The following is a 25573-nucleotide window of genomic DNA, read 5'->3' as shown; positions in this document are numbered from 1 at the left end:
GGAATACAAATAGAAGTCAATAACCATCAGAGACTTAGAAAATTCACAAACATCTGGAGGGTAAAAATTAGGGGGAGATGAAAACATTCCAAGATAATTAAAAGCTGAGGGACTTCATCACCAGTAGATCAGTCCTATAAGAAATGCTAAGGGTAATTGAGCAGGCTGAAAGGAAGGGATGCTAAAAAATTGACTGAAACCACATGAAGAAATAGAGATTTCCAATAAAGATAACATGGTAAATACAAATACCAATACTACTGTATTTTTGATTTATAACTCCACTATTTACTTCCTACAGGATATAAAATACATAAACTGTAATGATAAATCAGTGGTTTTGGACTCAATGTAAAATATGTAATTTTTGACAAGAACTACATAAAGGTGGGAGAATGGAGGAGTATAGGAACATAGTTTATGCACCCTATTGAAGTTAAGTTTGTGTCAAAGAAAAACAAGATTGTTATAGAGTTAAAAAGTTAAATTTAAGCCCCACAGTAAACACAAAGAAAGTATCAGAGAATATGACCATAGAGATGAAAAGTGGAGTATGGGTTATGAGAAGTGGGGGAAGGGGCAATGGGGAGTTAAGAAAGGAGTGTAGGGCTTCTGTTTGGGGTGAAGGGAAAGTTCTAGTAATGGATGGTGGGAAGGTGATAGTATTGCAACTTTCTAAATGTGATTAATCCCACTAATGGAATGCTAGAGAGGGGTTGGGATGGGAAGATTTAGGCTGTATATATGTCTCCACAAGTGAAAAAAAAAAAAAAAAGACAGTCTAAATAGACAATGACAATTAAATGCCAAGGATGATCCTGGATGTGATCTGAGGATGGAGGAGAGGAACCTCAAAGGGACACAGTTGGGACATAAGGAAAAAAAAGGACATATAGAATGTAAGCTTTGTATCAATGTTGAATTTCTTGAACTTCTTAGCTGTGCATAACAGGAATGCATAAAAGAATGTTCTTGTTATGGGAAATGTATATGTGAATTATATTGTTTGTTCAAGGATGTGTGCAGCCTATTATGCTCAGAAGACAGAGCAACAGATGATGGATGATAGGGAGGGAGGGAACTTTCTTTCTAAATGGATTTTAAAGTTGGTGGATTAGGGTATCGGGGGAGGGGGTTCAGGGTATGCTGGAGTTCTGTGTATGGGATTTGTATTGTTTTTGCAACTATTCCTGTAAGTTTGAATTTATTTCTAAATAAAATAAAAAAAATTATACATGTGAATTAGTTGCCTCTGGATATTACCACATGCCCCCAAGACACTGATAGAGAACTTCCTGGGGTATCTGTTGATCTTTCATCTGTAATGATACCCTCAATAAACCATTAATGTTCCTTTGGGATTGGTTATGGTGGGGGAGTGGTCTTATACAGAGATGACCTTAGAATTGGGATTTTAATTCTCTTTAAACCTGAGCTGAGGCCTCCTTCACTCTGATTAAATAAGTGAATCAGTAGTGAGATGTATCAGGCTGAGATGTATCAGCCCTGTTTCACTTCTGGTCATTTCCTGGCCTACCCAGATCTAGCTCACATTCACATAGTAGAAATAGCTAGTTCCAGTACTAATTGGAGGGAAACTTGTTGTAGGAGGATACCAGCCCATTTTTAACAAATACTGTGATTATATAATTGCTTTTGGAAAAAATGGCATTGTGTACTCTCTAGAGCAGGAGTCAACAAACTGCAGTCCAGGGCCTAATCCAGTCCATCATCTATTCCAATAAAACTTTATTTACAAAAACAGGAAGAGGGCCAGATTTAGACCCTGGGAAATAGTTGGCCAATCCCTGAGCTAGGAAAATGGAACTTGGAAAATAGAGTATATGCTCAATGACCTTGGTTTGAAGAGATGTCCTTTTTAATTATTTCTATAGACTTCCAAATTTCACTGTGTACCCTTTTTGTGTAGTGGTTGAAAACAGAATAAATCATGTCCTGAGGCAGTTGCATAATTTTGGTTAGTAGCATTTATTGTTAGTGATTTTAAGCAAGTTATACTGCAACATAATACTCTATCTACAAAGCCAGGGGTGTGGAACATCTGATTTTTAATTGGAATTTCTGTTGACGTGATTATAGATTTACATGGAGTTGTAAGAACTAACACACAGAGATCCATGTATCTTTTATTCAGTTTCCCCTAATGATAAGTCTTTCAAAAAGACATAACGATATCACAACCAGGATATTGGCATGATACAATCCACTGATCTTCAATTTTCCCAGATTTACTTGTACTCATTTGCATATTGTGCCAGTTTGAATGTATTGTGTCCCCCAAACACCATTATCTTTGATGTAGTCCCGTGGGGCAGATGTTTTGGGGCTGATTAGATTTGCTTGGAATGTGCCCCACCCAGCTGTGGGTGATGACTCTGATGAGCTAGTCCCATGGAGGCATGGTCCCACCCATTCAGGGTGGGACTTGATCAGTTGAGCCATATAAATGAGCTGACTCAAAGAGAAGGAACTCAGTGCAGCTGTGAGTGACGTTTTGAAGAGGAGCAAGCTTGCTAGAGAGAAGCGTCCTGGGAGAAAGCCATTTTGAAACCAGAACTTTGGAGCAGATGCCAGCCATGTGCCTTCCCAGCTAACAGAGGTTTTCTGGACACCATTGGCCATCCTCCAGTGAAGGTACCCAATTGCTGATGTGTTGCCTTGGACACTTTATGGCCTTGGGACTGTGGCTGTGTATCCAAACAAACCCCCTTTTTGTAAAAGCCAATCCTTCTCTGATGTTTTGCATTCTGCAGCATTAGCAAACTAGAACACATATGTTTGTGTGTATGTGTACATATTTAGTTCTATGCAGTTTTATCACATCTGTAAATTCATTTATCCACCGCCACAGTCAAGCCAGAGAACAGTTCCCTCATTACAAAATAACTCATGTTGTGCTTTTAGAACCACATTCTATCTCCTTCCCACCCCTTACCACATCCCTAAAACCACTAATCTGCTCTTAATTTCTAAAATTTTGTCATTTTAAGAATGTTATAATAATGAAATCATACAGTATGTAAACCTCTTAGGGGTGGCTCTGTTCACTCAGTTTATTTCCCTGGAGATTCACTCAGGTTTTTGCTTGTATCAATAATTCAGTCTTTACATAGCTGTGTAGAATTCCATGGTGTGTATGTACCACAGTGTGTTTGACCATTAACACTTTAAAGAATATCTGGATTTTTCTCAATTTTTGGTTATTATGAATAAAGTCTGTGAACATTCCTGTACAGCTTTTTATGCAAACATAATATTTATTTTCCAAAGATAAATTTCTCAGAGCTCAATTGTGGGGTCATATGGTATATGTCCATTTAATTTTTTTTTTAGAAAATGACAAACTGATTTCTGGAGTGGCTGTACCATTTTATATTCCCACCAGCAATGTAAAACTGATTCAGTTTCTCCATATTCTCATAAGAATTTGGTGTTGTCAACATCTTTTTATTTTCCCTCTTCTCGTATGTATAGTGATATCACACTGTGGTTTTAATTTACATTTCTCTAATGGATAATGATATTGAATGCTGTTTCATGTGTTTATTTGCCATGTGGATATAATCTTCAGTGAAATGTCTATCCATGTCCTTTTCTCACTATCTAATTGGATTGTTTAGATTTTTAATTAAATTTTGAAAGTAGCTTATATATACTAGATACAAGATTTGAAAATATTTTCTCCTAGTTGGTAGCTAATATTTTTATCCTCCTCACAAGGTCTTTCACAAAGCAAAATATTATAATTTGGTGAGACCCAGTTTATCAAATTTGTGTTTTATGAATCATGCTTTTGGTGTCTAATATAATAACTCTTTCTTGGCCCTACATTCCAAAGATTTTCCCCTATTATTTTTCCTAAAAATTGTATAGTTTTATTATTTACATTTAAGTCAACAATCCATTTTTAAAATTTTTATTTTGATAATATATATACAACCTATAACTTTCCCTTTTAGCAGATTCAGATATATAAAACAATTGTTATAATTGCACTCATAGTGCTGTGCTACCACCACTGTCATCCATTACCAAAATTTTTACATGAACTCAAACAGAAATTCTATACAATTAAGCAAGAATTCCCCATTCCCTACCCTTCTATGGCTCCTGGTAACCTGTGTCCTAGCTTCAGACTCCTGGATTTGCTTATTCTAATTATTTCAAATCAGTGAGATCATACAATATTTATCCTTTGTGTCTGGTTTATTTCACACAACATGATGTCTTTAAGGTTTATCCATGTTTTTATATGTATCAAAACAATGTTCCTTTTCACATCTGCATAATATTCCATTGTTTGTATATCCCACATTTTCTTTATTGGTTGATGGACTCTTAGGTTGTTATCATCTTTTGACAATTGTGAATAATGCCACTATGAACACTGGTGTGCAAATGTCTGAGTCCCTGCTTTCAGTTCTTCTGGGTATATACCTGGTGGTAGGATGCCAGGTCATATGGTAATTCTATACTTACCTTCCTGAGGAACTGCCAAACTGTTTTTCAAAGTGGTTGCACCATTTTACAATCCCACTAGCAATGAATGAATGTTCCTATTTCTCCACATCCTCTCCAACACTGTAAATTTTTGATTTTTTAATCATAGCCATTCTAGTGTGTGTGAAATGATATCTCATTGTGGTTTTGATTTACATTTCCCTAATATCCAATGATGTTGAGCATTTTTCATGTTCTCTTTGGCCATTTTTATATCCTCTTTGGACAAATGTCTATTCAAGTCTTTTTCCCATTTTTAAATTGGGCTGTTTGTGTTTTTTTTAACTGTTCAGTTGTAGAGTTTCTTTATAAATACTAAATAGTTAACCCTTAACAGATATGTCATTTCCAAATGGTTTCTCCCATTGAGGACATTGTCTCTTCACTTTCATGACAAAGTCCTTTGATGCAAAAAATTTTTTAATTTTAATGAGGACCCATATATCTATTTTTCCTTCATTGCTGGTGCTTTGGGTGTAAAATCTAAGAAACCATTGCCAGCCACAAGTTTTTGAAATACTTCTCCAAATTTCCTCCCAGGAATTTTATAGCCCCAGCTCATATATTAAGATCTTTGATCCATTTTGAGTTAATATTTGTTTGTTGTATGAGATAAGGGCCCTCTTTCATTCTTTTGCATATGGATATCCCATTTTCCCAGCACTGTTTATTGAAGAGGTTATTCTTTCCTAATTGTGTGGGTTTGGCAGCCTTGTAAAAAATGAAGTGGCCATAAGTCTGAAGGACTATTTCTGAGCTCTCAATTCCATTGTCAATATATCTATCTTTATGCCAGTACCATGCTGTTTTTAACACTGTAGCTTAGTAATATACATTAAAGTCAGAAAATGTGACTCCTCCAACTTCATCCTTCTTTTTCAAGAAGGTTTTGACTATTTGGAGCCCTTTACCCTAACAAATAAACCTGATGATAGACTTTTCTGTTACTGCAAAGAGGTGTTGGAATTTTGATTGAGATTGCATTGAATCTGTAAATCATTTTGGGTAGAATTGATATCTTAATGATATTTAATATTCCAATTCATGAACACAGTATGTCTTTCCATCTATTTAGGTCTCCTTTGATTTCTTTAAACAATGTTTTGTAGTCTCCTGTGTACAAGTCCTTTACATTCTTGAATAAATGTATTCCTAGATATTTGATTCTTTTAGTTGCTATTGTAAATGGATTTTTTTTATTTATATCCTCCTCAGATTACTCATTACTAGTATATAGAAACACTACTGATTTTTGCTGTTGATGTTGTACCCTGCAACATTGCTGAATTCATTTATTAGCTCTGTTAGCTTTGTTGTTGATTTTTTTGGACTTCCTATATATAAGAAAATGTCATCTGAAAAAAATGAAAGTTTTACTTCTTCCTTTCCAATTTGGATGCCTTTAATTTCTTTTTCTAGCCTATTTGCTCTGGCTATAACTTCCAGTGTTGTTGTGAATAACAGTTGTGACAGTGGGCAACATTTTCTTGTCCCATATCTTAGAGAGAAAGTTTTCAGTCTTTCACCATTGAGTATGAAGTTAGCTGTGGGTTTTTCACATATACCCCTTATCATGTTGAGGAAGTTTCTTTTATTCTTATTTTTCTAAGTGTTTTTTTTTTCAAGAAACGATGCTGAATTTTGTCAGATGCCTTTTCTGCATCAACTGAGATGATCATGTGTTTTTCCCCTTCATTTTGTTGATGTGATGTATAACATTAATTGATTTTCTTATGTTGAACTACTCTTTCATATCTGGGATAAAGCCCACTTAATCATGCTCTATAATTCTTGTGATGTGATGGGGGATTTGATTTGCATGTATTTTATTGAGGAATTTTGCTTTTATATTCATAAGAGAAATTAGTCAGTAATTTTCTTTTCTTGTGCTGTCTATATCTGGCTTTGGTATTCAGGTAATGTTAGCCTTGTAGAATGAGTTATGTAGTGTTCCCTCTTCTTCAATTTTTCTGAAGAGTTTAAGCAGGATTGCTACTAATTCTTCCTGGAATGCTTGGTAGATTTCACATGTGTAGCCCCCAGTTCCTGGATTTTTCTTTCTTGGGAGGTTTTTGATGATTCAGTCTCTTTGCTTGTAATTGATCTGATGAGATTTTCTATTTCTTGTACAGTCAGTGTACACTGTTCATGTGTTTCTAAGAATTGTCCATTTCATCCAGGTTTTCTAAATTGGTGCACAGTTGTTCCTAGTATCTTGTTATGATCCTTTTAATTTCTCTGGGTTCAGTAGTAATGTCACCCTCATTTTAAAACTCTATTTGCATTTTTTCTCTTTTTTCTTTCTCGGTTTAGCTAAGGGTTTGTCATTTCAATTGATCTTTTCAAAGAGTCAACTCTTGTTTTGATAATTCTCTCAATTGTTTTTTCTTAATTTCATTTATTTCTGCTATGATCTTTGTATTTCCTTCTTTCTGCCTGTTCTGGGGTTAATTTGCTGTTCCTTTCCTAGCTCCTATAGGTGTGCAATTGAGTCTTGGATTTTTAGCTCCTTTTTTTTGTTTAATTTAAATGTTTAAGACTATAAATTTCTCTCAGCTGCTGCATCCCAAAAGTTTTGATATGTTGTGCTCTCATTTTCATTTGTGTCATTATATTTTCTGAAAATCCTTGCATTTTCTTCTTTGACTCACTGATTGAGAGTGTTATCTACCTTACATATATTTATGGATTTTCCAGCTCTCTGCCTACTACTGATTACCATCTTCATTCCATTATGGTCAGAGAATATGCTTTGTATAATTTCAATATTTCTAAATGTATTGAGAGTTTTTTTGTGACCTAACATGTGTTCCATCCTGTAGAATGATCCATGAACACATGAGAGGAATATATATCCTCCTCTTTTGAGGAGCAATGTTCTGTATATGTCTGTTAGCTCTGGTTTATTTGTCAGATCATTCAAGTTGTCTGTTTCCTTACTGATCATCTGTCTAGATGTTCTATTGATGAGAGTGGTGTATTGAAGTCTACAACTAATATTATAGAGTCATCTACTTCTCTCTTTAGTTATTCCAGTGTTTGCCTTATGTATTTTGGGATATCTTGATTTGGTGCATAAATATTATGATTCTTATTTCTTTTTGGTGGATTTCCCCTTTTCTTAATATATAGTACCTTCTTTGTTGCATAACATTTTTGCAATTAAAGGAAATGAAGCAAAATATGCATAAACACATTAAGGACATTAAGAAAGTATGTGAGCATAAGGATGAATTTGAATGTATAAAAAGAAACACAACAGAACTTATGGAAAAGAAAGGTACAATAGTCCAGATTAAAAATATACTAGTGGCATATATCAGCAGATTTTAACAGGCAGAAGAGTGAGACAGTGAACTTGAAGACAGGTCAACAGAAATCATACAGTCAGAAGAACAGGTCAAGTATAGAGAAAATTGAGCAGTGTCTCTGTGACAGCACAAAATGCACAAACGTGTCATGGGTGTCCCAGAATTACAAAAGAGAAAAGGGGCAGAAAGAGACTTGAGAAAATAATGGCCAAAAACTTCCAAACTGTTATGAAAGACATAAATATGCATGTAAATAAAGCACAGTGTAGTGAAAATAGTTTATATCCTGACAGGCCCTGAGACAAATACTAATCAGACTATCAAGTGTCAAAGATTAGAGAGAATTTTGCAAGCAGCAAGAGAAATGCATTTCATCACATGCAAGGAATCCTCAATAAGTCTAAGTACCAATTTCTCTTCAGAAATCATGGATCCAAGAAAGCAGTGGTATGATACATTTAAGGTATTGAAAGATAAAAACTTCCAGCCAAAAATTAGATACCCAGAAAAACTGTTCTTTAAAAATAAAAGAGATTTTGAAGTAGTCATCAAAAACAAAACCCGAGAGAGTTCATCCACAAGAGACCTGCCCACAAGAATTATTAAAGGGAGGTCTGTAGATTGAAAGGAAAACAGGAGAGAGTGGCCTGGAGTCATGTGAAGAGATGAAGATTATCAATAATGGTAACTAAAAAGGTAAATTCAAAACCCAATAGTACCATATCCTTAATATACAACTATACTCTTTAACTCATATAAGAATCAGAATGCAAGTAAATGAGAAAAATCCATATTTCATGATAATGGACCAAAAAATATAAAATGGGAAAGTGGGACAAAACAACATAAAGAGGGGAAACAGAGGGATATGGGAGCAGAGAATGTGCTATAAAAGCTAAGATGGAATCTTTTCAAAATGTTAGATTATAGATGTAGGTTGTGTAATATAAACCCAGGGGTAAAAACAAAGAGAGTAACTTAAAAATATATTATGGAATAGAAATGAGAAAGTCATCAATTGGGTACATCATAAGAGATCAACTACATAAAAAAGGAGGCAGCAATAAAGAAAACAGGCACAAAAAAGATATGACATGTAAACACAGAAGGACAAAATGCAGAAGTAAGTACTGTCCTTACAGTAATAACATTGAATGTGAGTGGACTATACTCACCAAACAAAAGACACAGGTTGGCAGAATGGATAAACATCATGATCCAGGTATATGTCATTTACAAGAGGTTTAACTTGGACCCAAAGATTGAAAGTGAAACAGGTTGAAAGTGAAAGGATGGAGAAAGATATTCCATGCAAATAAAACCAAAGGTGAGCTTGTGTAGCTATACTAACATTGAACAAAATAGACTTTAAGTTAAAAACAATTATAAGACACAAAGAAGGATGCTAAATACTAGTAAAAGAAGAAACCCATCAAGAATTAATAACAGTCATAAATATTTATTCATTCACCATGGTGCCCCAAAGTACAAGAGACAAACACTGGCAAAACTGAAGGATAAAAGGAAACCTCTACAGTAACAGTTGAAGACCTCAATACACCAGTCTCATCATAGATAGAACATCCAGACAGAGGATCACTAAGGAAACAGAAAACTTGAACAATATGACAAATGAACAAGACCTAATAGACATTTACACAACATTGCAACTCAAAACAGCAAGATATACATTCTTTTAAAGTGCTCATGGATCATATTCCAGGATAGACCACATGTTGGGTCACAAAACAAGTATCAATAAATTTATGGAGGTAAACAACACACTCTTAAACAACCAGTAGGTCAAAGAATAAATTACCAGAGAAATCAGTAAATATCTTTAGCATTATGAAAATGAGAACACAACATATTAAAATTTAGGGAATGCACTGAGAGCAGTGATGAGGGAAATTTACTGCCTTAAATGTCTATTTTTTTAAAGGGTTGCACAACAATGTACATGGCATTGTTCACAATTGCCAAGAGATGGAAACAATCCAAGTTTCCTTCAATAGATGAATGGATAAATAAAATATAGTATACACATATGATGGAATACTATGCAACAGTAAGAATGAACAAGGTCCTGAACATGGCAACATGAATGAACCTTGAAGATATAATGCTGAGTGAAATAATTCAGGCATAAAAGGAGTGATATCGTATGTTACCACTACTATGAACTCTGTGAAAAATGTAAAAAAAAAGCAATGTGTTATAATGTATTGGGGACTTGAGATAGACAGTAGCTAGTGAAGGGGGAATGATAACCTAATATGTTCATATATGTTAAAGAGGGTGAATTTAAAGGTATGGGAATGGATAGGGTTTGTTAATGGGATTATAAGTATCAGAGATGCGTTGAAGGCAAACAGGACTGAACAGGGTTGTTTAAAGGCATGTATCCCAGAGATCATCACTACAAATATATATAGGTGCTTGCACAATATACTTCCAAGGTGTGACACTGGTACAGAGTTAACAACAGAGTGGTAGATGGGAAAAATCTACTTATTGCATACTAGGGACTATAAATAATAGGAATACCTTACTAGTACCACACAAATACTAGGGACAGATAATTAAGGGCTGAAAAGAGCTGTGGGATGTTTTAGGTCATGAAAATTGTTTAAAATGGAGAGTGATGAAGATTTTTCAACTAAGTGATGATAATGTGAATTATCAACTGATTATCATGCACAGAACATATGCTATGTGAAATTAGGAAACCCCTAATTTATAAGTCAGGTCCTCAATATTGAGACTTGTTCTTGTGAAACTTATGGCTGTAAAGGGGAGGCTAAACCCATCTATAATTATGCCCAGGACTCCTCTCCAGAGAACCTCTTTCGTTTTTCAAATGTGGAATTTTTCTCTCTAAGCCTAACTCTGCAAATAAATTCATCAACCTCCCCCCAACATGGGGCAGGACCCCCCAGGTGAATGAATCTCCCTGGTTATGTGGGACATGGATTCCAGAAATGAGCCTGACTCTGGCATTGAGGGGTTGAGAATGCTTTTTGATAAAAAGAGGGAAAAGAAAGGCAAAAAAATAAGGTTTCAGTGGCTAAGAGTTTTCAAATAGAATTGAGAGGCTGTCCTGAGGGTTACTCCTATGCAAGCTTCTACTAGGTATACCAAAATGACCACAGTATGTTAAGCTCAAGTCGTCATTAGTCCCAAAAACCTTAAAGAATACTTGGGTCCCTATCTGAGACTCTATAAAAAGTTTCACTCACTAAATGAAACTTAAATCCTCCAGACAGCTCCTATGCCAGCTAAGTCCCAAAACCCAGAGGCAACAGCCTCTTTAAGAACATCAACCAGTTGCATCCCCTTTTCCCATGGTGTCAGTATCTCTTTTCAAAATGACCAAGTTAAGGTGGTCACTGCCTAGACATCCCTGAAGATTGGGAAATGGATTAAACTAGAGTAAGGGGATAGCACCAGACAAGATAAAATTTAGCAAAGGATTATGGAGACTGAATCTCTATATACTTTTCATTTTTTTGTTGTTAGTGTATTACATTAGCTATAAGGAAAGATCTGAAATAGTAGAAGTATCACCCATAAGATTCTTTGAAATTTGCTATATAGCTACCTGTTAATTGTAATTTGAAAATTATGACCTTTTTGTATATATGTTGTATTTCACAATAAGGAAACAACTGAAGCTGTGGAACTGTAATCCATAATATTCTTTGAAATTTGCTTTCTAACTACTCGTTAAATTGCACTTGAAAGTTTATCACTTCTATGTAAATATGTTAAATTCCACATAATAAGGAAAGAGCTAAAATCAAAGACCTAAACTGCACACCTAGAGGAACTAGAAAAAGAGCAGCAGGATAACCCCAAAGCAAATGGAAGAAAAGAAATAACAAAGATTAGAGCAGAAATAAATGAAATTGAGAACAAAAAAAAGAGAGAATTAACAAAACTAGAAGTTGGTTCTTTGAGAAAAATCAATAAAATTGATGTACCCTTAGCAAAATTGACAAAGAAAAAAAGAGAAAGGGTGTAAATAAATAAAATCGGTAATGGGATGGGGGCATTGTTAATGACCTGACAGAAATAAAAGAGATCATAAGAGGATTCTACAAGCAACTGTATGCTTACAAAATGGACAATTTAGATTTAAAAGACAACTCTCTAGAAATACACAAACCACCTACACTGACTCTAGAAAAAAATAGAAGACCTAACAAAACAATCACAAGTAAAGACATTGAATTAGTTATCAAAAACCTCCCAAGAAAGAGAAGTCCAGGGCTGGATGGTTTTGCAGGTGAATTCTACCAATGTGCAAAAATCAATAGTGCTGCTATACATTAATAAGGAGCAGTCAGAGGAGGAAATCAAGGAAAAAGTCCATTTAAAATAGCAACCAAAAATAAAACATCTAGGAATAAATTTAACCAAGGATTTAAAAGATCTATACATGGAAAACAACAAAACATTACTAAAGAAATCATGTAAGATCTAAATAGATGGAGGGGCATACTGTGTTCATGGATTGGAAGACTAAATATAGTTAAGATGTCAATTCTACCCAAAATGATTTATAGATTCAGTGTAATACCAATCAAAATCACAACTTACTTACAGAAATAGAGAAACAAATAATCAAATTTATATGGAAGGGCACAGTGTTGCAAATAGGTAAAAATATATGGAGAAAGAAAAATGAAATTGGAGGACTCACATTTCCTGACTTAAAGCAGATAGATTGCAAAGCTACATTGGTTAAAACAGCATGGTAGTGACAAAAAGATAAATATACTGACCAATGGAATCAAATTTAGAGTTAGAAATAGACCCTGTCATCTATGGCCAATTGATCTTTTTCCCCACAATTTTATTGAGATATAGTCACACACCATACAATCATCCAAAATGTACAATCAATTCTTCACAGTATTATCATATAGTTGTGCATTCATCACCACAATTTTTAACATTTTTGCATTTGCATAACTTGAAAAAAGTAATAAAAATAAGAATAAAAATAAAAGTAAAAGTAAAAGAAAAAATAACACTCAAAACATCCTATCACCCCTATTATTCATTTTATTTTTTGTCCCCATTTTTCTACTCATCTTTCCATACACTGGACAAAGAGAGTGTGAGCCACAAGGTTTTCACAATCACACAGTCACAAATAGCTCAAAAACGTATGGAAAGATCCTCAACTTCAATGGCTATTTTGAAAATGCAAATCAAAACTTAATGAGATATCATCTCACACCTACTAGAATGGCCATTATAAAAAAAGAACAGAAAATTACAAGTGCTGGAGAAGATGTGGAGAAAGACACACTTATTCAGTGTTGGGAATGTAGAATGGCTCAACCATTCTGGAAGGCAGTGTGGCAGTTCCTCAGGAAGCTAAGTATAGAAATGCCTTATGATCCAGCAATCCCATTACTAGGTATATATTTCAAGGAACTGAAAGCAGGGACATGAATGAACATTTGCACCCCAATATTGACAGCAGCATTATTCATGATTGCCAGGAGATGGAAACAGCCCAAACATCCATCAACAGAGGATTGGATAAACACACTGTGGTATATACATACAATGGAATATTACACAGCTCTAAGATAGAATAAAGTCATGAACCATATAACAGCATGGATAAATTTTGAGGAAATTGTGTTGTGCAAAATTAGCCAGAAACAAAAGGGCAAATACTGTATGGTCTCCCTAATATGAACTAACATTAATGAGCAAAATTTGAGAGTTAAAGTTGAGAACACAGGTTATCAGGAGATAGAGGGTAGAGAACAGATATTTGATGCTGAAGGAGTATAGAATGTTCAACAGGATTGGTTTTATAGATCCAGAAATGGATAGCACAATACTGTGTGATGGTAGCACAATATCATAAGTACACTGAATAAAGATGAGTGTGAGTATGGTTGAAAGAAGACTAGGGGTATGTATGGCACCAGAAGGAAAGAGAGGCAATAAAGACTCAGACTGCTTAACTTAGTGAGACCTTGAGTGGTCAATGATGGTGATTAAATGCACAAATATAAGAATGTTTTTGCATGACAGAGGGCAAATGAATGCCAATTTTGCTAGGTGTTGAGAATGGGATGGTATTGGGGGAAAATACAATCAATGCAAAATAGAGTCTGTAGTTAACAGTGACATAGTAACACACCTCCACTAATTGTAACAAAGACAATATACCAAAGTTAAATGTCTATAAGAGGGGGACAAAAATGAGAGGTATTTTTTTCTCCTCTTCCTCTTTCTTTATGGAAGAAATGGAAATGTCCTCATACAGAGGATGTAATAATCACTATGTGACTATTCAGGAACCACTGAATATTTACTTAGGATGGAAGGTTTAAAAAATAAACAGAGGGATACAAGTGCTGGAAAAATGTGGAGAGTGATGTACATAATTGTTTGGTGGGGAAGTAGAATGGCTCAGCCCATCTGGAGGGCAGTGTGGTCATTCTACAGGAACCTAAGTATGGGGATGCCATATAGTCCTGCAACCCTGTTATTGAGCATATACTTGGAGAGCAGGGACAGGAATTATCACTTACACACTGGTGTTTATGGAGGCAGTATTCATGATTCACAATGGATGGAGGTGGCCTAAGGGAACATTAACTGATGAATGGAATGGTGAACTGTGGCATATACATACAATGGAATATTGAGCAGCTGTGAGAAACAATGAAGTTGTGAGATGTGCAATGAGGTAAATGGACCTTGAGGACTGTATGTTGAGTGAAATGAACTACAAATGAAAAGACAGACATTGTAACACCTCACTAATATGGCCAATTGATCTTTTTAATTAAATTCAGTTTTATTGAGATATATTCACATACAATGCAATCATCCATGGTGTACAATCAACTGCTTATAATACCATCATATAGTTATTCATTCATCACCCCAATCTATTTTTGAACATTTTCCTTATACCAGGAAGAATAAGAATAAGGAGAAAAAATAAAAGTAAAAAAGAACACCCAAATCATCCCCCCATCCCACCCTATTTTTCATTTAGTTTTGTCCCCATTTTTCTACTCATCCATCCATACACTGGATAAAGGGAAGGTGATACACAGGTTTTCACAATCACACTATCACCCATTGTAAGCTACATTGTTATACAATTGTCTTCAAGAGTCAATGCTACTGGGTTGGAGTTTGATAGTTTCAGGTATTTATTTCTAGCTGCTCCAATACATTAAATCCTAAAAAGGGTTATCTACATAGTGTGTAAGAATGTCAACCAGAGTGCTCTCTCAACTCCTTTTGAAATCTCTCAGCCAGTGAAACTTTATTTCATTTCATTTCACATCCCATTACTGGTCAAGAAGATGTTCTCAATCCTATGATGCTGGGTCCAGATTCATCCCTGGCAGTCATATCCTGCATTGCCAGGGAGATTTACACCCCTGGGAATCAGGTCCCATGTAGAGGGGAAGGCAGTGAGTTCACCTGCTGAGTTGGCTTAGCTAGAGAGAGAGGGCCACATCTGAGCAATGAAGAGTTACTCAGGGAAACCCTTAGGCATAATTATAAGCAGGTTTAGCCTCTCCTTTGCAGTAGCAAGCTTCATAAGTGCAAGCCCCAAGAGAGAGGGCTTGGGATACTAAACTGCCAGTCCTCAAAGTTTGTGGGAACATCAGCAACAATCCAGGTGAGGAAGTCCAACACTTCTGCATTTTCCCCCAGCTCCTTAGGGGGGTCATGCATATATATTTTTATTCTCTGCCCAAATTACTTTAGGATGCATCACTATTTCACTTTAACCTCTACAAACCTACCGTATCTCACTTCTTGTTCAAAGTTCCATGCAATTATGCTATTTTGAACAAACTGAGTGTAGAAGTTATATTGTTTAGAAAATATAGATCCTGCACCAAATAAACATCTCTTCCATTCGTCTCACATGGAAGTTGAAGTCTTAAAACACAGTCAGTTTTGGCCTTTACCCTTCGGCCTGATCTGTCCTAGTCTTAACCAGATCTGCTTCATTCATATCGCTACTTGAAGTCTGGGCTCTTTTTCAGCTTTTTTTTTTTTAACAGTTGTAGTATGTGCTAATACTGACATTCATATCTGCCGAGCTGTAGCTCTGAGTTGCAAGTGTAACACAGATACCCAACACTACAGAGACTGATCAGGTTATACACAAAGGGGTCAGCATCTCCAAGTTTTGAGATAGCCATTACAATTCAGGAACAGATTTGACTGTTGTAAGAGCTTCCAATCTAGGGACAATTACCATAAGTGTTCCCCTGATAAGCTGTGGTCTAAGATTCAATTCTGAGTTTACACATCATACTTAGTCCATATTGGTGAGGAATTATAGTGTTTGCCTTTATTTCTGGTGTGCTTCACTCAAAATGCTGTTTACAGGATCCATTCACCTCCTTGCATGTCTCACAGCTTCATTCCTTCTTGTACTTGCTCAATATTCCATTGTATGCATACACCACATTTTACCATTCTGCTCATCAGTAGATACACCCTTAGGCCACCTCCACCCATTGCAAGTCATGAATACTGCCTCCAGAAACACCAGTGTGCAAATGTCCATTCATGTCTCTGCTCTCAGATCTTCCAAGTACATACCCCATAATGAGGTTGCAGGACCTTATGGCACCCACACACTTAGCTTCTTGTAGAACCACTAAACTGACCTACATAAAGGCTACACCATTCTGACTCCTCATCAACAGCAAATAGGTATATCCCTCTCTCCACATTTTCTCCACTACTTTTATCCCTATTCATATTTTTCCTATAATTTTATAGAGATATATTCACACACCATATAATTATCCACAGTGTACAATCAGTTGTTCATGGTATCATCATATGCTTATACATTTATCACCACAGTCAGCACTTGAACATATTGATTATTATGAAAAATTTTTTAGCAAATAATAAAAAAATAATAAAAAGTATAATGTCATACAATGCAATATAATAGTAAGAACAGAGAACAACACCACTACTAAGAATACCATATCTCTCCCTTATATCCCTCTCTCATACACATTTATCTTTGGTATATTGCCTTTGTCACATTTAATGGAAGGATATTTCACTGTTACTGTTGACCATAGACTCCAGTTTGCTTTGATTATATTTTCCCCCCATACCTTCCCATTTTCAACACTCTGCATGGTTGACATCCATTTGTTCTCCCACATGAAAGAACATTTTTATATTTGTACATTTAGTCAAGTCATTGGCCAATTGATTTTTTAAATTTAACTTTATTGAGATATTTCACATGCCATACAATCATCCAAAGGTTCAAACAGCACAATCAATTGCCCACAGTACCATCATAGAGCTGTGCATCCATCACCACAATTATATATTTTTAATTTTAGAACATTTTCATTACTCCAGAAAAGGAATAAAGACAACAAAAGAAAACTCAAATCCTCCCATACCCCTAACCACCCCCCTCCATTATTGACTCACAGTGTTGGTATAGAACTTTTGTTACTATTGATGAAAAAATGTTAAAATCCTACTAACTGGAGTATATACTTTGCAATAGGTATGTTTTTCCCTATACATTAACTTCTAGTTATATTGTCATATATATGTTCTGTTTCATGAAAGAGATTTCTAATATTCACACAGTTAATCATGGAGACTGTCCACCACAAGATTCACTGTTTTATGCATTCCCATCTTTTCATCTCCAACTTTCCTTGTGGTGACATAAGTGGCCCTAAGCTTCCCCTTTCCACCACATTCACATATCATTCAGCACTGTTAGTCGTTCTCACAATAACACACTATCATCACCTTTGTCCTTTTCCAAACACTTAAGTTCAACCTAGTTGAATATTCTGTTCATAATAAGCAACTGCTCCTCATTTTTTAACCTCATTCTATATCCAGGTAATCTATATTTTGTGTCTATGACTTTACATTTTATAATTAGTTCATATCAGTGAGACCATACAATATTTGTCCTTATGTGTCTGACTTTTTTTACTCAATGTACAGCCCTCAGGGTTTCATCATCAATCCTTTTCTTTTAAAGATGTTTTTTCACACACCATACTTTATGTCATAAGTAAACAATTGACGGTTCCCTGTATAGTCATATATTTATGTATTCACCACCATCACCACTATCTATATAAGGACATCTCCATTTCTTTCACAAAGAAGGAGGAAGAGTCAAAGAATGTAGAGAGACCAAAGAAAAAGAAAAAGAAAGAAAAAAATCTGACAGCTAAAAGGCAACAAAAGAAAAGATAGTCAACCTAAAGTAGAATAAAAGAGACAACATCACCAATACCAAGAGTCCCATATATCCCCATATGTCCCTCTCTTAAAGGCATTTAGCTTTTGTATCTTGCCTTTGTTACATTAAAGGAAGCATAATACAATGCTTGTGTTCACTATAGTCTCTAGCTTGCATTTATTGTATTTTTCCCCAATACCACAATATTTTTAACACCTTGCAAGGATGACATTCATTTGTTCTCTCTCATGTAAAAACATATTTGGAGGGCAGGGCAAGATGGCAGAGTGGTGAGGTGCAGAATTTCATTTCTCCCCTAGAGCAGCTGGCAATTACCCAAGAACTATATGAAACAGTGTTTTTGGGGTCTCCAGTAACCAGTCACACATCAGATGCAAGTTTGGAATTGGAGGAAAAGCTGAGAATGCAGCAAACATTGTAAGTTCCCCAGACCAGGGGTCTGGTGCCCCCCCCACCCAGACCTCACACACTGTCTTGCTGCTGACTCCCTGAAAGGGGAAAAAAAACCCGCAAAGAACAGCAATCTTCTGAGGGCAAGAAGGGGGACTCAACCCAGGCTCAACTGCAGAATTAATTAACAAATTAATTAACTAATTTTGGGAGCTGGGGATGCTAAAGAAAGGCTGGGCTCCGAGAAAGGGGGCACATAAAAGCGGGCACCCATTCCCAGGCTCCAAAAAAGCCATTTTTCCCCTAAATTTTGTCCCTTCTGGCTTTTCACTGATTCCTTATCTTTTTGCATTTCAATAGCCCCAGGCGGGGGTGGAATTGAAGCTGTTGGAGAGTAATTATCAGACAACAGCCCAAAGTACATCTTTAAATGCTCTATTTTGACAATGACAAAACTCCCAGGCTGGGGAAAGACTTTTAAAAGGGACTCCTTTTTTTTCTTTTTTCTTTTTCTTGTTTTTCTTTTCTATTTTTTTTAACCTAAAAGTAATGTATGTGGTTATTTTCTACCAGAAAGCCCAGGTTGAGGGACTAGACTGGGCTTGGGGGTAGACAGAGTACCCATAGCATCTTTGAGTTCTGGATTCACTTCTGAGGGTCTCCACCCCCATCTTTAATTGGACACTCAGGCTGACCAAGGAATCTAGCTGGAGATGTCCCAAAGAGGAGAGGGGAGAAGGGAATAGTGCCCCTGAGAGACAACTGGAGTTCCAAGGATTGGGAGAGTGGAGGGAGGTCCAGCTCAACTGGCAGTCTTCCTTCTGGGAACACAGACCCCAGGGGATGGAATTCAAATTCCGGCTTCAGACAGCCATGCCCACAACAGGATCAGAGTCACCAGGAGAACTGAAGACTCCATACCTCCTTACACTGGTGGGGGAGCTGCAGGCTGGCAAGCACCACCTGCTGGACAGGAGAGGAAAAGCACCAATTCTAAAGGCCTCATAGGAGGGTCTTATTCTCAGAAAACTCCATAACCTCCCAATGAGACCTGGGCCTCTCTAGACTGGGAAAATCTGACTGGGGTTGACCATATCTGAGGAGACCCTCTCACAAAAAGTCTACATAGAGGCAGAGCGAGAAACAGAAAAAACAAGAGGGGAAAAATTCTGATCAAATAAATAGTACCTAAGTTAGAGGTCTAGAATAAGTGGAACTGAATAACAGAGGCCAGAGAACAAAGCCAACTAACAAGAAAACCCCTAAGTAAAAGATAGAAAACAAGCTCCAGAATAGACTAATCAAGAAAATCAGATGCCTAGACAACTTAAGATAACAAGCCATACCAGGAAACATGAAAATATGGACCAGCCAAAGGAACAAACTAATAGTTCAACTGAGATACAGGAGTTGAGGCAACTAATGCTAAACAGATTCAATGGAATGAAGGGGGATATAGTGAAAGAGAAAGAAGGATATAAAGAAGACACTGGATGACCATAAAGAAGAATTCATAAACTTGAAAAAACAAATGGCAGAACTCATGGGAATGAAGGCCACAATGGAGGAGATGAAAAACACAATGGAGGGACACAACAGTAGTTTTGAACAGGCAGAAGAAAGGATCAGTGAACTGGAAGACAAGACATTTGAATTCATACACACACACAAAAATGGAAAAATATGAGCAGGGTCTTTGGAAGCTGAGTGACAGCATGAAATGCACAAATATACACGTTATGGGTATCCCAGAAGGAGAAGAGAGGGGAAAAGAGGCAGAAAGAGTAATAGAAGAAGTATTCACTGAAAATTTCCCAACTCTTATAAAGGACAGAAAATTAGAGATTCAAGAAGTACAGCATACCCCAAATAGAATAGATCCCAATAGACCTACTCTAAGACACTTACTGATAAGATTGTCCAATGTCAAAGACAAAGAGAGGATTCTGAAAGCAGCAAGAGAAAAGCAATCCATCACATGCAAGGGAAGGTCGATAAGACCATGTACAGATTTCTCTGCAGAAACCATGGAGGCAAGAAGACAGTGGCATGATATATTTAAGATACTGATAGAGAAAAACTGCCAACCAAGAATTCTATATCCAGCAAAACTTTCCTTCAAAAATGAGGGTGAGAATAAAACATTTTCAGACAAACAGACACAGAGAGATTGTGAATAAGAGACCAGCACTACAAGAAATAATAAAGGGAGTGCTACAGGCTGATAGGAAAAGACAGGAGAGAGAGAGAGTTGGAGAAGAGTGCAAAAATGAAGATTATCAGGAAAGGTAAAAGGAGAGAGAGGAAAAAATAAGATATGACATATAAATTCCAAAAGACAAAATGGTAGTAGAAAGTACTGCCCTTACAATAATAACACTAAATATAAATGGATTAAACTCCCCCCCCCCCCAAAGACACAGACTGGCAGAATGGATGAAAAAACAGGACCCATCTATATGCTTTCTACAAGAAACTCACTTTAGACACAAGGACAAAAATAGACTGAAAGTGAAAGGTTGGAAAAAGGTATTTCATGAAAACAACAACCAGAAAAAAGCAGGAGTAGCTATATTAATATCAGACAAATTAGACTTCAAATGTAAAACAATTAAAAGAGACAAAGAAGGACACTATATATTAATAAAAGGGTCAATTCATGAAGAAAACATAACAATCATAAATATTTATGCACCAAGCCAGAATGCCCCAAAATTCATGAGGCAAACACTGAGATCACTGAAATGAGAAGTAGACACCTCTACAATAATAGTTTGAGACTTCAATATACCAGTCTCATCAATGGCTAGAACATCTAGACAGAAGATCACTAAAGAAAGAGAGATGTTGAATTGTATGATAAATGAACTAGACTTGACAGATATTTATAGAACACTACATCCAACAACAGCAGGTTACACTTTTTTCTCAAGTGCTCATGGAATATTCTCTAGGATAGACCACATGCTGGGTCACAAAGCAAGTCTCAACAAAGTTAAAAGTATTGATATTAAACAAAACACTTTCTTAGACCATAATGGAATGAAGTTGGAAATAAATAAAAGGCAGAAGGTCATAAAATTCACAAACATATGGAGGCTAAACAACACCCTCTTAGAAAACCAGTGGGTAAAGGAAGAAATTACAAGAGAAATTAGTAAATACCTTGAGGCAAATGACAATGAAAACACAACTTATCAAAACTTATGGGATGCAGCAAAGGCAGTGCTGAGAGGGAAATTTATTGCCCTAAATGCCCATATTAAAAGAGAAGAGAGAGCAAAAATTGAGGAGTTAACTGTTCACCTGGAGGAATTAGAGAAAGAACAGCAAACTAACCCCAAAGGATGCAGAAGGGAAGAATTAACAAAGATTAGAGCAGAAATAAATGCAATTGAGAACAGGAAAACAGTAGAGAGAATCAACAAAACCAGAAGTTGGTTCTTTGAGAAAATCAATAAAATTGGTGGACCACTGGCTAGGCTAACAAAAAAAAAAAAAAAAAAAAAAAAAAAAAGAGAGAGAGCAGATGCAAATAAATGCAATCAGAAATGGGAAAGAAAATATAACTACTGACCCTGCAGAAATTAAGGAGATAATGAGAAGATACTATGAGCAACTATATGCTAATAAACTAGAAAACTTAGACAAAATGGACAACTTCCTAGAAAAGCATAAAAAGCCAACATTGACTCAAGAAGAAATAGATGACCTCAACAAACCAATCACAAGTAAAAAGATAGAGTCATTCATCAATAAGCTGCCAAAAAAGGAAAAGCCCAGGACCAGATGGTTTCACATGTGAATTCTACCAAGCATTCAAGAAAGAATTAGTACCAATCCTGCTCAAACTCTTCAAAAAAATTGAAGAAGAGGGAAAGCTACCTAACTCATTCTATGAAGCCAACATCACCCTAATACCAAAATCAAAGGTACTACAAAAGAAGAAAATTATAGACCAATTTCTTTAATGAATATAGATGCAAAAATCCTCAACAAAATACTCACAAATTGAATCCAACAACACATTAAAAGAATTATACACCATGACCAGGTGGGATTTATTCCAGGTATGGTAGGCTGGTTCAACACAAGAAAATCAATTAATGTAATACACCACATCAATATATCAGAGCAGAAGAACCACATGACCATCTCGATTGATGCAGAAAAGGCATTTGATAAAATTCAACATCATTTCCTGATGAAAACACATCAAAGGATAGGAATAGAAGGGAACTTTTTCAATATGATAAAGGCAATATATGAAAAACCTACAGCTAACATCATACTCAATGGGGAGAGACTGAAAGATTTTCCTCTAAGATCAGGAACAAGACAGGGATGCCCACTATCACCATGTTATTCAACATTGTGCTGGAAGTTCTAGCTAGAGCAATTAGGAAAGAAAAAGAAATAAAAGGCATCCAAATTGGAGAGGAAGAAGTAGAACTTTCACTATTTGCAAATGACATGATTCTATATGTAGGAAATCCAGAAAAATCTACAGCAAAGCTACTAGAACTAGTCAATGAATACAGCAAAGTGGCAGTCTACAAGATCAACAAACAAAAATCTGTAGTGCTCCTATACACAAGTAATGTGCAACAAGAGGAGGAAATCAAGAAGAAAATCCCATTTACAATTAAAACCAAAGGAATCAAGTATTTGTGAATAAACTTAACCAAGGACACAAAAGACCTTTACACAGGAAACTATAAGAAACTGCTAAAAGAAATTGAATGAGACCTAAAAAAATGGAAGAACATACCATGTTCATGGATTGGAAGACTAAACATAGTTAAGATGGCAATTTTACCTAAACTGATTTACAGATTCAATGCAATACCAATTCAAATCCCAACAACTTACATTACAGAAATAGAAAAACCAATAACCAAATTTATTTGGAAGGGCAAGGTACACAGAATAGCCAAAAATATCTTGAGAAAGAGGAACAAAGTGGGAGGTCTCACACTACCCGACTTTGAAGCATATTACAAAGCTACAGTGCTCAAAACAGCATGGTACTGACATAAGGACAGACATACTGACCAATGGAATTGAATTGAGTGTTCAGAAGTAGACCCTCACATCTACAGACAACTGATCTTTCATAAGGCAGTCAAGCCAAAGCAACTGGGAAAGAGCAGCCTCTTCAATAAATGGTGTTTGGAGAACTGGATATCCATTTCCAAAAGAATGAAGGAGGATGCCTATCTCACACCTTATACAAAAATTAACTCAAAATGGATCAAAGATCTAAACATTAGCACCAAGACCATAAAATTCTTAGAAGAAAATATAGGGCAATACCTTAAAGATCTTGTGATAGGAGGTGGTTTCTTAGACCTCACACCCAAGGTGCGAGCAACCAAAGAACAAATAGACAAATGGGATCTCCTCAAAATTAAACACTTTTGTACATCAAAGAACTTTGTCAGAAAAGTGAAAAACAGCTTACACAATGAGAGATGATATTTGGAAACCACATATCAGATAAGGGTTTAATATCCTGAATATATAAAGGAATCCAACATCTCAATAACAGAAAGAGAAACAATCCAATTAAAAAATGGGCAAAAGACATGGACAGACATTTTTCTGAAGAGGAAATACAAATGGCTCAAAAACATATGAAAAATGCTCAACTTCACTGGCTATTAAGGAAATGCAACTCAAAACCACAATGAGATATCATCTAACATCTACCAGAATGGCCATTATCCAAAAAACAGAAAATGACAAGTGCTGGAGAGGATGTGGAGAATGAAGCACACTTATTCATTGTTGGTGAGAATGTAGAATGGTGCAACCACTCTGGGAGACAGTATGGATGTTCCTCAGGAAGCTAAATATAGATTTGCCATATGACCCAGCTATTCCATTGCTAGGTATATACTCAGAGGAACTGAAACTTAAGACACAAACAGACATTTGTAAACCAATGTTTATTGCAGCATCATTTACAATTGCCAACAGATGGAAACACCCCAAATGTCCATCAATGGATGAGTGGATAAACAAACTGTGGTATATACACATGATGGAATATTATGCAGCTGTAAGACAGAACAAAGACATGGATCATATAATAATGTGGATGAACCTTGAGGACATTATGTTGAGTGAAGTTAGCCAGAAACAAAAGGACAGATTCTGTATGGTCTCACTAATATGAACAGACATTAATGAACAAACTTTGGTAGTTGAAAGCTGACAACAGAGGTAACCAGGAGATAGAAAGAGGGCAGTGACCAGGCATTTGATGCTGAAGGACTACAGAATGTTTAGGATTGATTGTATAGATCCAGAAATAGATAGCATAATACTGTGTGATGGTAGCACAGTATTGTAAGTACACCAAACAAAGATGTCTGTGAGTAAAGCTGAAAGAGGTGGGATAGGGGAATGTATGACACCAGAGGCAAAGATAGATGATTAAGACTGGGACTGTAAAACTTGGCAAAAACTGGAGTGGCCAATGACTGTTACTAAATATACAAATATAAAAATGTTTTTGCATGTGGGAGAGCAAATGAATGTCAGCCATGTACAGTGTTGAAAAAGGGATGGTACTTGGGAAAAAACATAAACAAACTGGAGTCTATGGTCAACAGTAACATTGTAATATACCTCCATTAAATGTAACAAAGGCAATATGCCAATGCTAAGTGTATATGAGAGGGGGATATAGGGGAGGAATATGGGTTCTTGGTAGTGGTGTTGTTTTCTGCCTTTGCTATTATATTGTATTGCATGACATGTTATTTTTCTTTTTATCATCTTTTTTATTATTGCTTAAAAATGATTTTTCTTGTAGTAATCAATATGTTCAAGTGCTGATTGTGGTGATAAATGTACAACTTTATGACAATACCATGAACAACTGATTGTACAATGTGAATAAATGTATGGCATGTGAATATAACTCTACAGAATTGTAGAAGAGAATATGTGTAGGAGTAAAAGTGTTGGAGAAAGCATGGTGAAAGGGATGTGCCTATCTACTCTTGATGAGCAGGTAGAATAGTGTAGACTTTCTGAAGGTCAGTGTGGTGGTTCC

Source organism: Choloepus didactylus, chromosome X (genome assembly GCF_015220235.1).
Source record: "Choloepus didactylus isolate mChoDid1 chromosome X, mChoDid1.pri, whole genome shotgun sequence".
Lineage (NCBI taxonomy): Eukaryota > Metazoa > Chordata > Mammalia > Pilosa > Megalonychidae > Choloepus > Choloepus didactylus.
Note: the sequence above shows the minus strand (reverse complement) of the source record.